The sequence below is a fragment of the Electrophorus electricus genome, chromosome 26 (assembly GCF_041902795.1).
Source record: "Electrophorus electricus isolate QZ-2024a chromosome 26, ASM4190279v1, whole genome shotgun sequence".
Classification (NCBI taxonomy): Eukaryota; Metazoa; Chordata; class Actinopteri; order Gymnotiformes; family Gymnotidae; genus Electrophorus; species Electrophorus electricus.
The window spans coordinates 2960227-2976120 of NC_137522.1; the positions used below are offsets into that span (position 1 = coordinate 2960227).

Below are 15894 nucleotides of genomic sequence, written 5' to 3' on the forward strand. Positions count from 1 at the left end.
ATCAGAAATGATGAAAGATGGATTGATTGTCAACCCATAATCTCTTAATCCAAGCAATTTAGCAGCAGCAAACATGTCCTGTCCTTAAATTACTTTCTCATCCTTTATCCCCGTCTTTAGTCCCTAGCAGTTGAGAAACTGCCTCGATTGTTTACTATCTTGTTAATAAGGGCCCTCTTTGAAGAGCGAAAGAAGCTGTTACTGAGGCTAGAAAAGATGAGTTACAGGGATAGCTGAGAAGCTTTTGCCTTCAAGCTACATGGATTGTTTTGTTTTTTCTGCAAACATGCATGTTTCATCCAATGCATTTGTTGACTGATAGCCCCTTAAGTGCACAATTGGTTTCTAAAGCATAAAAACTCAAATATCATGGAAAACTAGTTGAAATGAACCTGATGATGTTCACCATAATGTGTTTGACACAAATATTTTTTCTAATCCTTTTAAGCCTTTTTGAGTAGTAACTTTGAAAAGATATACGAGAGACATTGGTAGCATGCTTGGAATTGACAGCCATCTTGGATTTCAAGCCTCAGCACCTTAGAATACAATAGTTTCTTGGATTTTGATGCAAGCATACTATCTTATGCAGATTAAGGGCACTGGGTGATTTAGAGTAGATACAAAAAGGTGGCCATCAAAAGTTGTGGTTGCAAATTACTGAGAAAGGCATGCTTGTGTTTCCAACATTACAAATGTAACATTTTAGTGGCGACAACGCAACAGCACGAGGCAATCTGCAAAGAGAGCATCGCCGTGATCGTATAGAGGTTAGTACTCTGCGTTGTGGCCGCAGCAACCCCGGTTCGACTCCGGGTCACGGCAGCATTTTGAGCCAGCCACTTCCGGGTGGACAGCCTTCTCTGCCACTCTCAGTTCTTATTGACAGAACAACGAAAAGTAATTGTATACAGACATCATACAGACAGCGTGCTGGGCAGGGCCAGTGGCGCAATGGATAACGCGTCTGACTACGGATCAGGAGATTCTAGGTTCGACTCCTGGCTGGCTCGTTTATCTTTTAATGATTCTACCATGTTGAAGACTTAGTGTCTTTATCACAGGATTTCTAAAACGTCAACTTGAGTGAAAGCACCATTCAGGCCACCCAATCGCTTTCAAATTTGAAGCAACTTGCAGCCTCTGAATTGAGCATCATGCCATTGGTCAGAATCTTGTATAGGTGGTCATGTCTTGGCATTGGGCCTCTCATATACATCACCTTTCCTATATGGTCTAGCGGTCAGGATTCCTAGTTTTCACCCTGGCGGCATGCGTTCCACTCCTGGTATGGTAATGATAGTTTATGGTTTCATGAGGGAAAATAGGGGGCAAAAAGCATTTGGTTGCAACATATAAAGCTTAAGTGAAATGCTACACCCTGCTGAAAGAGACTTTGGCATTCCCCTATCAGAAATGATGAAAGATGGATTGATTGTCAACCCATAATCTCTTAATCCAAGCAATTTAGCAGCAGCAAACATGTCCTGTCCTTAAATTACTTTCTCATCCTTTATCCCCGTCTTTAGTCCCTAGCAGTTGAGAAACTGCCTCGATTGTTTACTATCTTGTTAATAAGGGCCCTCTTTGAAGAGCGAAAGAAGCTGTTACTGAGGCTAGAAAAGATGAGTTACAGGGATAGCTGAGAAGCTTTTGCCTTCAAGCTACATGGATTGTTTTGTTTTTTCTGCAAACATGCATGTTTCATCCAATGCATTTGTTGACTGATAGCCCCTTAAGTGCACAATTGGTTTCTAAAGCATAAAAACTCAAATATCATGGAAAACTAGTTGAAATGAACCTGATGATGTTCACCATAATGTGTTTGACACAAATATTTTTTCTAATCCTTTTAAGCCTTTTTGAGTAGTAACTTTGAAAAGATATACGAGAGACATTGGTAGCATGCTTGGAATTGACAGCCATCTTGGATTTCAAGCCTCAGCACCTTAGAATACAATAGTTTCTTGGATTTTGATGCAAGCATACTATCTTATGCAGATTAAGGGCACTGGGTGATTTAGAGTAGATACAAAAAGGTGGCCATCAAAAGTTGTGGTTGCAAATTACTGAGAAAGGCATGCTTGTGTTTCCAACATTACAAATGTAACATTTTAGTGGCGACAACGCAACAGCCCGAGGCAATCTGCAAAGAGAGCATCGCCGTGATCGTATAGAGGTTAGTACTCTGCGTTGTGGCCGCAGCAACCCCGGTTCGACTCCGGGTCACGGCAGCATTTTGAGCCAGCCACTTCCGGGTGGACAGCCTTCTCTGCCACTCTCAGTTCTTATTGACAGAACAACGAAAAGTAATTGTATACAGACATCATACAGACAGCGTGCTGGGCAGGGCCAGTGGCGCAATGGATAACGCGTCTGACTACGGATCAGGAGATTCTAGGTTCGACTCCTGGCTGGCTCGTTTATCTTTTAATGATTCTACCATGTTGAAGACTTAGTGTCTTTATCACAGGATTTCTAAAACGTCAACTTGAGTGAAAGCACCATTCAGGCCACCCAATCGCTTTCAAATTTGAAGCAACTTGCAGCCTCTGAATTGAGCATCATGCCATTGGTCAGAATCTTGTATAGGTGGTCATGTCTTGGCATTGGGCCTCTCATATACATCACCTTTCCTATATGGTCTAGCGGTCAGGATTCCTAGTTTTCACCCTGGCGGCATGCGTTCCACTCCTGGTATGGTAATGATAGTTTATGGTTTCATGAGGGAAAATAGGGGGCAAAAAGCATTTGGTTGCAACATATAAAGCTTAAGTGAAATGCTACACCCTGCTGAAAGAGACTTTGGCATTCCCCTATCAGAAATGATGAAAGATGGATTGATTGTCAACCCATAATCTCTTAATCCAAGCAATTTAGCAGCAGCAAACATGTCCTGTCCTTAAATTACTTTCTCATCCTTTATCCCCGTCTTTAGTCCCTAGCAGTTGAGAAACTGCCTCGATTGTTTACTATCTTGTTAATAAGGGCCCTCTTTGAAGAGCGAAAGAAGCTGTTACTGAGGCTAGAAAAGATGAGTTACAGGGATAGCTGAGAAGCTTTTGCCTTCAAGCTACATGGATTGTTTTGTTTTTTCTGCAAACATGCATGTTTCATCCAATGCATTTGTTGACTGATAGCCCCTTAAGTGCACAATTGGTTTCTAAAGCATAAAAACTCAAATATCATGGAAAACTAGTTGAAATGAACCTGATGATGTTCACCATAATGTGTTTGACACAAATATTTTTTCTAATCCTTTTAAGCCTTTTTGAGTAGTAACTTTGAAAAGATATACGAGAGACATTGGTAGCATGCTTGGAATTGACAGCCATCTTGGATTTCAAGCCTCAGCACCTTAGAATACAATAGTTTCTTGGATTTTGATGCAAGCATACTATCTTATGCAGATTAAGGGCACTGGGTGATTTAGAGTAGATACAAAAAGGTGGCCATCAAAAGTTGTGGTTGCAAATTACTGAGAAAGGCATGCTTGTGTTTCCAACATTACAAATGTAACATTTTAGTGGCGACAACGCAACAGCCCGAGGCAATCTGCAAAGAGAGCATCGCCGTGATCGTATAGAGGTTAGTACTCTGCGTTGTGGCCGCAGGAACCCCGGTTCGACTCCGGGTCACGGCAGCATTTTGAGCCAGCCACTTCCGGGTGGACAGCCTTCTCTGCCACTCTCAGTTCTTATTGACAGAACAACGAAAAGTAATTGTATACAGACATCATACAGACAGCGTGCTCGGCAGGGCCAGTGGCGCAATGGATAACGCGTCTGACTACGGATCAGGAGATTCTAGGTTCGACTCCTGGCTGGCTCGTTTATCTTTTAATGATTCTACCATATTGAAGACTTAGTGTCTTTATCACAGGATTTCTAAAACGTCAACTTGAGTGAAAGCACCATTCAGGCCGCCCAATCGCTTTCAAATTTGAAGCAACTTGCAGCCTCTGAATTGAGCATCATGCCATTGGTCAGAATCTTGTATAGGTGGTCATGTCTTGGCATTGGGCCTCTCATATACATCACCTTTCCTATATGGTCTAGCGGTCAGGATTCCTAGTTTTCACCCTGGCGGCATGCGTTCCACTCCTGGTATGGTAATGATAGTTTATGGTTTCATGAGGGAAAATAGGGGGCAAAAAGCATTTGGTTGCAACATATAAAGCTTAAGTGAAATGCTACACCCTGCTGAAAGAGACTTTGGCATTCCCCTATCAGAAATGATGAAAGATGGATTGATTGTCAACCCATAATCTCTTAATCCAAGCAATTTAGCAGCAGCAAACATGTCCTGTCCTTAAATTACTTTCTCATCCTTTATCCCCGTCTTTAGTCCCTAGCAGTTGAGAAACTGCCTCGATTGTTTACTATCTTGTTAATAAGGGCCCTCTTTGAAGAGCGAAAGAAGCTGTTACTGAGGCTAGAAAAGATGAGTTACAGGGATAGCTGAGAAGCTTTTGCCTTCAAGCTACATGGATTGTTTTGTTTTTTCTGCAAACATGCATGTTTCATCCAATGCATTTGTTGACTGATAGCCCCTTAAGTGCACAATTGGTTTCTAAAGCATAAAAACTCAAATATCATGGAAAACTAGTTGAAATGAACCTGATGATGTTCACCATAATGTGTTTGACACAAATATTTTTTCTAATCCTTTTAAGCCTTTTTGAGTAGTAACTTTGAAAAGATATACGAGAGACATTGGTAGCATGCTTGGAATTGACAGCCATCTTGGATTTCAAGCCTCAGCACCTTAGAATACAATAGTTTCTTGGATTTTGATGCAAGCATACTATCTTATGCAGATTAAGGGCACTGGGTGATTTAGAGTAGATACAAAAAGGTGGCCATCAAAAGTTGTGGTTGCAAATTACTGAGAAAGGCATGCTTGTGTTTCCAACATTACAAATGTAACATTTTAGTGGCGACAACGCAACAGCACGAGGCAATCTGCAAAGAGAGCATCGCCGTGATCGTATAGAGGTTAGTACTCTGCGTTGTGGCCGCAGCAACCCCGGTTCGACTCCGGGTCACGGCAGCATTTTGAGCCAGCCACTTCCGGGTGGACAGCCTTCTCTGCCACTCTCAGTTCTTATTGACAGAACAACGAAAAGTAATTGTATACAGACATCATACAGACAGCGTGCTGGGCAGGGCCAGTGGCGCAATGGATAACGCGTCTGACTACGGATCAGGAGATTCTAGGTTCGACTCCTGGCTGGCTCGTTTATCTTTTAATGATTCTACCATGTTGAAGACTTAGTGTCTTTATCACAGGATTTCTAAAACGTCAACTTGAGTGAAAGCACCATTCAGGCCGCCCAATCGCTTTCAAATTTGAAGCAACTTGCAGCCTCTGAATTGAGCATCATGCCATTGGTCAGAATCTTGTATAGGTGGTCATGTCTTGGCATTGGGCCTCTCATATACATCACCTTTCCTATATGGTCTAGCGGTCAGGATTCCTAGTTTTCACCCTGGCGGCATGCGTTCCACTCCTGGTATGGTAATGATAGTTTATGGTTTCATGAGGGAAAATAGGGGGCAAAAAGCATTTGGTTGCAACATATAAAGCTTAAGTGAAATGCTACACCCTGCTGAAAGAGACTTTGGCATTCCCCTATCAGAAATGATGAAAGATGGATTGATTGTCAACCCATAATCTCTTAATCCAAGCAATTTAGCAGCAGCAAACATGTCCTGTCCTTAAATTACTTTCTCATCCTTTATCCCCGTCTTTAGTCCCTAGCAGTTGAGAAACTGCCTCGATTGTTTACTATCTTGTTAATAAGGGCCCTCTTTGAAGAGCGAAAGAAGCTGTTACTGAGGCTAGAAAAGATGAGTTACAGGGATAGCTGAGAAGCTTTTGCCTTCAAGCTACATGGATTGTTTTGTTTTTTCTGCAAACATGCATGTTTCATCCAATGCATTTGTTGACTGATAGCCCCTTAAGTGCACAATTGGTTTCTAAAGCATAAAAACTCAAATATCATGGAAAACTAGTTGAAATGAACCTGATGATGTTCACCATAATGTGTTTGACACAAATATTTTTTCTAATCCTTTTAAGCCTTTTTGAGTAGTAACTTTGAAAAGATATACGAGAGACATTGGTAGCATGCTTGGAATTGACAGCCATCTTGGATTTCAAGCCTCAGCACCTTAGAATACAATAGTTTCTTGGATTTTGATGCAAGCATACTATCTTATGCAGATTAAGGGCACTGGGTGATTTAGAGTAGATACAAAAAGGTGGCCATCAAAAGTTGTGGTTGCAAATTACTGAGAAAGGCATGCTTGTGTTTCCAACATTACAAATGTAACATTTTAGTGGCGACAACGCAACAGCACGAGGCAATCTGCAAAGAGAGCATCGCCGTGATCGTATAGAGGTTAGTACTCTGCGTTGTGGCCGCAGCAACCCCGGTTCGACTCCGGGTCACGGCAGCATTTTGAGCCAGCCACTTCCGGGTGGACAGCCTTCTCTGCCACTCTCAGTTCTTATTGACAGAACAACGAAAAGTAATTGTATACAGACATCATACAGACAGCGTGCTGGGCAGGGCCAGTGGCGCAATGGATAACGCGTCTGACTACGGATCAGGAGATTCTAGGTTCGACTCCTGGCTGGCTCGTTTATCTTTTAATGATTCTACCATGTTGAAGACTTAGTGTCTTTATCACAGGATTTCTAAAACGTCAACTTGAGTGAAAGCACCATTCAGGCCGCCCAATCGCTTTCAAATTTGAAGCAACTTGCAGCCTCTGAATTGAGCATCATGCCATTGGTCAGAATCTTGTATAGGTGGTCATGTCTTGGCATTGGGCCTCTCATATACATCACCTTTCCTATATGGTCTAGCGGTCAGGATTCCTAGTTTTCACCCTGGCGGCATGCGTTCCACTCCTGGTATGGTAATGATAGTTTATGGTTTCATGAGGGAAAATAGGGGGCAAAAAGCATTTGGTTGCAACATATAAAGCTTAAGTGAAATGCTACACCCTGCTGAAAGAGACTTTGGCATTCCCCTATCAGAAATGATGAAAGATGGATTGATTGTCAACCCATAATCTCTTAATCCAAGCAATTTAGCAGCAGCAAACATGTCCTGTCCTTAAATTACTTTCTCATCCTTTATCCCCGTCTTTAGTCCCTAGCAGTTGAGAAACTGCCTCGATTGTTTACTATCTTGTTAATAAGGGCCCTCTTTGAAGAGCGAAAGAAGCTGTTACTGAGGCTAGAAAAGATGAGTTACAGGGATAGCTGAGAAGCCTTTGCCTTCAAGCTACATGGATTGTTTTGTTTTTTCTGCAAACATGCATGTTTCATCCAATGCATTTGTTGACTGATAGCCCCTTAAGTGCACAATTGGTTTCTAAAGCATAAAAACTCAAATATCATGGAAAACTAGTTGAAATGAACCTGATGATGTTCACCATAATGTGTTTGACACAAATATTTTTTCTAATCCTTTTAAGCCTTTTTGAGTAGTAACTTTGAAAAGATATACGAGAGACATTGGTAGCATGCTTGGAATTGACAGCCATCTTGGATTTCAAGCCTCAGCACCTTAGAATACAATAGTTTCTTGGATTTTGATGCAAGCATACTATCTTATGCAGATTAAGGGCACTGGGTGATTTAGAGTAGATACAAAAAGGTGGCCATCAAAAGTTGTGGTTGCAAATTACTGAGAAAGGCATGCTTGTGTTTCCAACATTACAAATGTAACATTTTAGTGGCGACAACGCAACAGCCCGTGGCAATCTGCAAAGAGAGCATTGCCGTGATCGTATAGAGGTTAGTACTCTGCGTTGTGGCCGCAGCAACCCCGGTTCGACTCCGGGTCACGGCAGCATTTTGAGCCAGCCACTTCCGGGTGGACAGCCTTCTCTGCCACTCTCAGTTCTTATTGACAGAACAACGAAAAGTAATTGTATACAGACATCATACAGACAGCGTGCTCGGCAGGGTCAGTGGCGCAATGGATAACGCGTCTGACTACGGATCAGGAGATTCTAGGTTCGACTCCTGGCTGGCTCGTTTATCTTTTAATGATTCTACCATGTTGAAGACTTAGTGTCTTTATCACAGGATTTCTAAAACGTCAACTTGAGTGAAAGCACCATTCAGGCCGCCCAATCGCTTTCAAATTTGAAGCAACTTGCAGCCTCTGAATTGAGCATCATGCCATTGGTCAGAATCTTGTATAGGTGGTCATGTCTTGGCATTGGGCCTCTCATATACATCACCTTTCCTATATGGTCTAGCGGTCAGGATTCCTAGTTTTCACCCTGGCGGCATGCGTTCCACTCCTGGTATGGTAATGATAGTTTATGGTTTCATGAGGGAAAATAGGGGGCAAAAAGCATTTGGTTGCAACATATAAAGCTTAAGTGAAATGCTACACCCTGCTGAAAGAGACTTTGGCATTCCCCTATCAGAAATGATGAAAGATGGATTGATTGTCAACCCATAATCTCTTAATCCAAGCAATTTAACAGCAGCAAACATGTCCTGTCCTTAAATTACTTTCTCATCCTTTATCCCCGTCTTTAGTCCCTAGCAGTTGAGAAACTGCCTCGATTGTTTACTATCTTGTTAATAAGGGCCCTCTTTGAAGAGCGAAAGAAGCTGTTACTGAGGCTAGAAAAGATGAGTTACAGGGATAGCTGAGAAGCTTTTGCCTTCAAGCTACATGGATTGTTTTGTTTTTTCTGCAAACATGCATGTTTCATCCAATGCATTTGTTGACTGATAGCCCCTTAAGTGCACAATTGGTTTCTAAAGCATAAAAACTCAAATATCATGGAAAACTAGTTGAAATGAACCTGATGATGTTCACCATAATGTGTTTGACACAAATATTTTTTCTAATCCTTTTAAGCCTTTTTGAGTAGTAACTTTGAAAAGATATACGAGAGACATTGGTAGCATGCTTGGAATTGACAGCCATCTTGGATTTCAAGCCTCAGCACCTTAGAATACAATAGTTTCTTGGATTTTGATGCAAGCATACTATCTTATGCAGATTAAGGGCACTGGGTGATTTAGAGTAGATACAAAAAGGTGGCCATCAAAAGTTGTGGTTGCAAATTACTGAGAAAGGCATGCTTGTGTTTCCAACATTACAAATGTAACATTTTAGTGGCGACAACGCAACAGCACGAGGCAATCTGCAAAGAGAGCATCGCCGTGATCGTATAGAGGTTAGTACTCTGCTTTGTGGCCGCAGCAACCCCGGTTCGACTCCGGGTCACGGCAGCATTTTGAGCCAGCCACTTCCGGGTGGACAGCCTTCTCTGCCACTCTCAGTTCTTATTGACAGAACAACGAAAAGTAATTGTATACAGACATCATACAGACAGCGTGCTCGGCAGGGCCAGTGGCGCAATGGATAACGCGTCTGACTACGGATCAGGAGATTCTAGGTTCGACTCCTGGCTGGCTCGTTTATCTTTTAATGATTCTACCATGTTGAAGACTTAGTGTCTTTATCACAGGATTTCTAAAACGTCAACTTGAGTGAAAGCACCATTCAGGCCGCCCAATCGCTTTCAAATTTGAAGCAACTTGCAGCCTCTGAATTGAGCATCATGCCATTGGTCAGAATCTTGTATAGGTGGTCATGTCTTGGCATTGGGCCTCTCATATACATCACCTTTCCTATATGGTCTAGCGGTCAGGATTCCTAGTTTTCACCCTGGCGGCATGCGTTCCACTCCTGGTATGGTAATGATAGTTTATGGTTTCATGAGGGAAAATAGGGGGCAAAAAGCATTTGGTTGCAACATATAAAGCTTAAGTGAAATGCTACACCCTGCTGAAAGAGACTTTGGCATTCCCCTATCAGAAATGATGAAAGATGGATTGATTGTCAACCCATAATCTCTTAATCCAAGCAATTTAGCAGCAGCAAACATGTCCTGTCCTTAAATTACTTTCTCATCCTTTATCCCCGTCTTTAGTCCCTAGCAGTTGAGAAACTGCCTCGATTGTTTACTATCTTGTTAATAAGGGCCCTCTTTGAAGAGCGAAAGAAGCTGTTACTGAGGCTAGAAAAGATGAGTTACAGGGATAGCTGAGAAGCTTTTGCCTTCAAGCTACATGGATTGTTTTGTTTTTTCTGCAAACATGCATGTTTCATCCAATGCATTTGTTGACTGATAGCCCCTTAAGTGCACAATTGGTTTCTAAAGCATAAAAACTCAAATATCATGGAAAACTAGTTGAAATGAACCTGATGATGTTCACCATAATGTGTTTGACACAAATATTTTTTCTAATCCTTTTAAGCCTTTTTGAGTAGTAACTTTGAAAAGATATACGAGAGACATTGGTAGCATGCTTGGAATTGACAGCCATCTTGGATTTCAAGCCTCAGCACCTTAGAATACAATAGTTTCTTGGATTTTGATGCAAGCATACTATCTTATGCAGATTAAGGGCACTGGGTGATTTAGAGTAGATACAAAAAGGTGGCCATCAAAAGTTGTGGTTGCAAATTACTGAGAAAGGCATGCTTGTGTTTCCAACATTACAAATGTAACATTTTAGTGGCGACAACGCAACAGCACGAGGCAATCTGCAAAGAGAGCATCGCCGTGATCGTATAGAGGTTAGTACTCTGCGTTGTGGCCGCAGCAACCCCGGTTCGACTCCGGGTCACGGCAGCATTTTGAGCCAGCCACTTCCGGGTGGACAGCCTTCTCTGCCACTCTCAGTTCTTATTGACAGAACAACGAAAAGTAATTGTATACAGACATCATACAGACAGCGTGCTGGGCAGGGCCAGTGGCGCAATGGATAACGCGTCTGACTACGGATCAGGAGATTCTAGGTTCGACTCCTGGCTGGCTCGTTTATCTTTTAATGATTCTACCATGTTGAAGACTTAGTGTCTTTATCACAGGATTTCTAAAACGTCAACTTGAGTGAAAGCACCATTCAGGCCGCCCAATCGCTTTCAAATTTGAAGCAACTTGCAGCCTCTGAATTGAGCATCATGCCATTGGTCAGAATCTTGTATAGGTGGTCATGTCTTGGCATTGGGCCTCTCATATACATCACCTTTCCTATATGGTCTAGCGGTCAGGATTCCTAGTTTTCACCCTGGCGGCATGCGTTCCACTCCTGGTATGGTAATGATAGTTTATGGTTTCATGAGGGAAAATAGGGGGCAAAAAGCATTTGGTTGCAACATATAAAGCTTAAGTGAAATGCTACACCCTGCTGAAAGAGACTTTGGCATTCCCCTATCAGAAATGATGAAAGATGGATTGATTGTCAACCCATAATCTCTTAATCCAAGCAATTTAGCAGCAGCAAACATGTCCTGTCCTTAAATTACTTTCTCATCCTTTATCCCCGTCTTTAGTCCCTAGCAGTTGAGAAACTGCCTCGATTGTTTACTATCTTGTTAATAAGGGCCCTCTTTGAAGAGCGAAAGAAGCTGTTACTGAGGCTAGAAAAGATGAGTTACAGGGATAGCTGAGAAGCTTTTGCCTTCAAGCTACATGGATTGTTTTGTTTTTTCTGCAAACATGCATGTTTCATCCAATGCATTTGTTGACTGATAGCCCCTTAAGTGCACAATTGGTTTCTAAAGCATAAAAACTCAAATATCATGGAAAACTAGTTGAAATGAACCTGATGATGTTCACCATAATGTGTTTGACACAAATATTTTTTCTAATCCTTTTAAGCCTTTTTGAGTAGTAACTTTGAAAAGATATACGAGAGACATTGGTAGCATGCTTGGAATTGACAGCCATCTTGGATTTCAAGCCTCAGCACCTTAGAATACAATAGTTTCTTGGATTTTGATGCAAGCATACTATCTTATGCAGATTAAGGGCACTGGGTGATTTAGAGTAGATACAAAAAGGTGGCCATCAAAAGTTGTGGTTGCAAATTACTGAGAAAGGCATGCTTGTGTTTCCAACATTACAAATGTAACATTTTAGTGGCGACAACGCAACAGCACGAGGCAATCTGCAAAGAGAGCATCGCCGTGATCATATAGAGGTTAGTACTCTGCGTTGTGGCCGCAGCAACCCTGGTTCGACTCCGGGTCACGGCAGCATTTTGAGCCAGCCACTTCCGGGTGGACAGCCTTCTCTGCCACTCTCAGTTCTTATTGACAGAACAACGAAAAGTAATTGTATACAGACATCATACAGACAGCGTGCTGGGCAGGGCCAGTGGCGCAATGGATAACGCGTCTGACTACGGATCAGGAGATTCTAGGTTCGACTCCTGGCTGGCTCGTTTATCTTTTAATGATTCTACCATGTTGAAGACTTAGTGTCTTTATCACAGGATTTCTAAAACGTCAACTTGAGTGAAAGCACCATTCAGGCCGCCCAATCGCTTTCAAATTTGAAGCAACTTGCAGCCTCTGAATTGAGCATCATGCCATTGGTCAGAATCTTGTATAGGTGGTCATGTCTTGGCATTGGGCCTCTCATATACATCACCTTTCCTATATGGTCTAGCGGTCAGGATTCCTAGTTTTCACCCTGGCGGCATGCGTTCCACTCCTGGTATGGTAATGATAGTTTATGGTTTCATGAGGGAAAATAGGGGGCAAAAAGCATTTGGTTGCAACATATAAAGCTTAAGTGAAATGCTACACCCTGCTGAAAGAGACTTTGGCATTCCCCTATCAGAAATGATGAAAGATGGATTGATTGTCAACCCATAATCTCTTAATCCAAGCAATTTAGCAGCAGCAAACATGTCCTGTCCTTAAATTACTTTCTCATCCTTTATCCCCGTCTTTAGTCCCTAGCAGTTGAGAAACTGCCTCGATTGTTTACTATCTTGTTAATAAGGGCCCTCTTTGAAGAGCGAAAGAAGCTGTTACTGAGGCTAGAAAAGATGAGTTACAGGGATAGCTGAGAAGCTTTTGCCTTCAAGCTACATGGATTGTTTTGTTTTTTCTGCAAACATGCATGTTTCATCCAATGCATTTGTTGACTGATAGCCCCTTAAGTGCACAATTGGTTTCTAAAGCATAAAAACTCAAATATCATGGAAAACTAGTTGAAATGAACCTGATGATGTTCACCATAATGTGTTTGACACAAATATTTTTTCTAATCCTTTTAAGCCTTTTTGAGTAGTAACTTTGAAAAGATATACGAGAGACATTGGTAGCATGCTTGGAATTGACAGCCATCTTGGATTTCAAGCCTCAGCACCTTAGAATACAATAGTTTCTTGGATTTTGATGCAAGCATACTATCTTATGCAGATTAAGGGCACTGGGTGATTTAGAGTAGATACAAAAAGGTGGCCATCAAAAGTTGTGGTTGCAAATTACTGAGAAAGGCATGCTTGTGTTTCCAACATTACAAATGTAACATTTTAGTGGCGACAACGCAACAGCACGAGGCAATCTGCAAAGAGAGCATCGCCGTGATCGTATAGAGGTTAGTACTCTGCGTTGTGGCCGCAGCAACCCCGGTTCGACTCCGGGTCACGGCAGCATTTTGAGCCAGCCACTTCCGGGTGGACAGCCTTCTCTGCCACTCTCAGTTCTTATTGACAGAACAACGAAAAGTAATTGTATACAGACAGCATGCTTGGCAGGGCCAGTGGCGCAATGGATAACGCGTCTGACTACGGATCAGGAGATTCTAGGTTCGACTCCTGGCTGGCTCGTTTATCTTTTAATGATTCTACCATGTTGAAGACTTAGTGTCTTTATCACAGGATTTCTAAAACGTCAACTTGAGTGAAAGCACCATTCAGGCCGCCCAATCGCTTTCAAATTTGAAGCAACTTGCAGCCTCTGAATTGAGCATCATGCCATTGGTCAGAATCTTGTATAGGTGGTCATGTCTTGGCATTGGGCCTCTCATATACATCACCTTTCCTATATGGTCTAGCGGTCAGGATTCCTAGTTTTCACCCTGGCGGCATGCGTTCCACTCCTGGTATGGTAATGATAGTTTATGGTTTCATGAAGGAAAACACTACATCCCTGCTGAAAGAGACTTTGGCATTCCCCTAACAGAAATGGGGAAAGATGGATTGATTGACAACCCATGAAATTTTAATCCAAGCAGAGTAGTAGCAGCAATCGTGTCCTGATAGTACTTGCTCATCCTTTAGTAACGTGTTTAGTCCCTTGCAGTTGACAAATTGCCTCTTGTGAATAGGAGTCCTCTACGATGAGCGAAGCAAGTTGTTACTGAGGCTAGAAAGGCTGATTTATAGGAATATCTAAGAAACCTTTGCCTTGAAGTTACATGAATAGTTGTCATGCATATTTCATCCAATCCCTTTGTTGCCTAATAGCCCCATATGTGCACAACTGGTTTCCAAGGTATAAGAACTCAAATATCATGGAAAACTAATTAAAGTGAATCTAATGATGTTTACCACTCCCTCTGGGTTGTATTTTTCTTTCAACCGCGGGTCCTCGGCCAGATGCCTCTGAGCTTCATGATCCTGTGTACTTTCTCTGGTCACCCAGGATCCGACTCAGACCTTGTTGACCCCATAGACGTGCAAGCCGGCATGACTCTTTTGTTCTTAACTCTCACTAATATTGAGATAGTTGGGTAGTGTAAAGGACCTTGCTTAAGGGACCACACAGCAAGCATAAATAATTTCAAATATTTTCAAATATGCAAACTGATTAAATCCAACTAATATAGTTTTATTGTTGATGTTTTAGAGAGGCAGCCAAATCAAATTTGCTTTGTGAGTAATCAAACATATCTTATTAAAACCTACAAATAACTTGATAGTGATTGCTATCAAAACTAAAATGCACTTGTTAAAGCATTACTTTTGACATTTTGTGCAGTATCTTGACTGCACTGATATACACTGCCTGGCCAAACAAAAAAGGTCACGCACTAATATTTCATTGGACCGCTTTTAGCTTTGATTATGGCATGTATTTGCTGTGGCATTACTTCCACAAGCTTCTACAATGTCACATTTATTTCTGTCCACAGTTGCATAAATTTTTCCCCAAGATCTTGTATTGATGATGGGGGATTTGGACCACTGCGCAATCCTCTCCAGCACATCCTAAAGATTCTCAATGGGGTTCAGGTCTGGACTCTGTGGTGGCCAATCCATGTGTGAAAATGTCGTCTCATGCTCCCGAACCATTTTTTTTAGAGTTTGAGCCAGATTAATCCTGGCACTGTCATCTTGGAATATGCACGTTCCATCAGGGAAGAAAAAAAATCCATTGTTGGAATAACCTGTTCATTCAGTATATTCAGGTAGTCAGCTGACCTCATTCTTTGGGCACATAATGTTGCTGAACCTAGACCTGACTAACTGCAGCAACCCCAGATCATAGCACTGCTCCCACAGGCTTGTACGGTAAGCAGTAGGCATGATGGGTGCATCACCTTAGCCTCCTCTCTTCTTACCCGGATGTTCCCATCACTCTGGAACAGGGTCAATCTGGACTCATCAGACCACATGACCTTCTTCCATTGCTCCAGAGTCCAATCTTTATGCTCCCTAGCAAATTGAAGCCGTTTTTGCCAGTTAGCCTCTCTGACAAGTGGTTTTCTTAAGGCGACACAGCTGTTTAGTCCCAATCCCTTGATTTCCCTTCGCAGAGTGCATGTGGAAATGTTCTTTCTTTCACTATTAAAACATATCCCTGAGTTCTAATTGTCTATTTGAATTCACCACACGTTTAAGTGATCGCCGATCATGATGAATTTTTTTAATTAATTTTTTTCCGACCACCTTCCTTCCTCGAAGATGTTTCCCCACTGTCCTTCCACTTTTTAATAACGCGTTAGGCAGTTCTTAACCTGATTTTAGTAGTCTCGGCAATCTCCTTAGATGTTAAGTGGTGGTATAAAGCATTTAAGAAGTGGTATCAAAGTCCAG

The 15894-nt window shown here is 42.0% G+C and overlaps 10 non-coding genes across 10 annotated transcripts; all 10 read left to right on the forward strand.

The window, feature by feature from the left end:
• The first annotated feature begins 940 nt into the window (after window positions 1-940).
• On the forward strand, window positions 941-1013 carry trnar-acg (transfer RNA arginine (anticodon ACG)). Its single transcript has one exon. It is a non-coding gene; the product is annotated as a tRNA-Arg (tRNA).
• A 1336-nt stretch (window positions 1014-2349) lies between these two features.
• trnar-acg (transfer RNA arginine (anticodon ACG)) lies at window positions 2350-2422 on the forward strand. Its single transcript has one exon. It is a non-coding gene; the product is annotated as a tRNA-Arg (tRNA).
• A 1336-nt stretch (window positions 2423-3758) lies between these two features.
• Window positions 3759-3831, forward strand: trnar-acg (transfer RNA arginine (anticodon ACG)). The gene has a single exon. It is a non-coding gene; the product is annotated as a tRNA-Arg (tRNA).
• Window positions 3832-5167: 1336 nt separating this feature from the next.
• Window positions 5168-5240, forward strand: trnar-acg (transfer RNA arginine (anticodon ACG)). The gene has a single exon. It is a non-coding gene; the product is annotated as a tRNA-Arg (tRNA).
• A 1336-nt stretch (window positions 5241-6576) lies between these two features.
• Window positions 6577-6649, forward strand: trnar-acg (transfer RNA arginine (anticodon ACG)). Its single transcript has one exon. It is a non-coding gene; the product is annotated as a tRNA-Arg (tRNA).
• A 1336-nt stretch (window positions 6650-7985) lies between these two features.
• On the forward strand, window positions 7986-8058 carry trnar-acg (transfer RNA arginine (anticodon ACG)). The gene has a single exon. It is a non-coding gene; the product is annotated as a tRNA-Arg (tRNA).
• Window positions 8059-9394: 1336 nt separating this feature from the next.
• Window positions 9395-9467, forward strand: trnar-acg (transfer RNA arginine (anticodon ACG)). Its single transcript has one exon. It is a non-coding gene; the product is annotated as a tRNA-Arg (tRNA).
• Window positions 9468-10803: 1336 nt separating this feature from the next.
• trnar-acg (transfer RNA arginine (anticodon ACG)) lies at window positions 10804-10876 on the forward strand. The gene has a single exon. It is a non-coding gene; the product is annotated as a tRNA-Arg (tRNA).
• A 1336-nt stretch (window positions 10877-12212) lies between these two features.
• On the forward strand, window positions 12213-12285 carry trnar-acg (transfer RNA arginine (anticodon ACG)). Its single transcript has one exon. It is a non-coding gene; the product is annotated as a tRNA-Arg (tRNA).
• Window positions 12286-13610: 1325 nt separating this feature from the next.
• trnar-acg (transfer RNA arginine (anticodon ACG)) lies at window positions 13611-13683 on the forward strand. Its single transcript has one exon. It is a non-coding gene; the product is annotated as a tRNA-Arg (tRNA).
• The last annotated feature ends 2211 nt before the right edge of the window (window positions 13684-15894 follow it).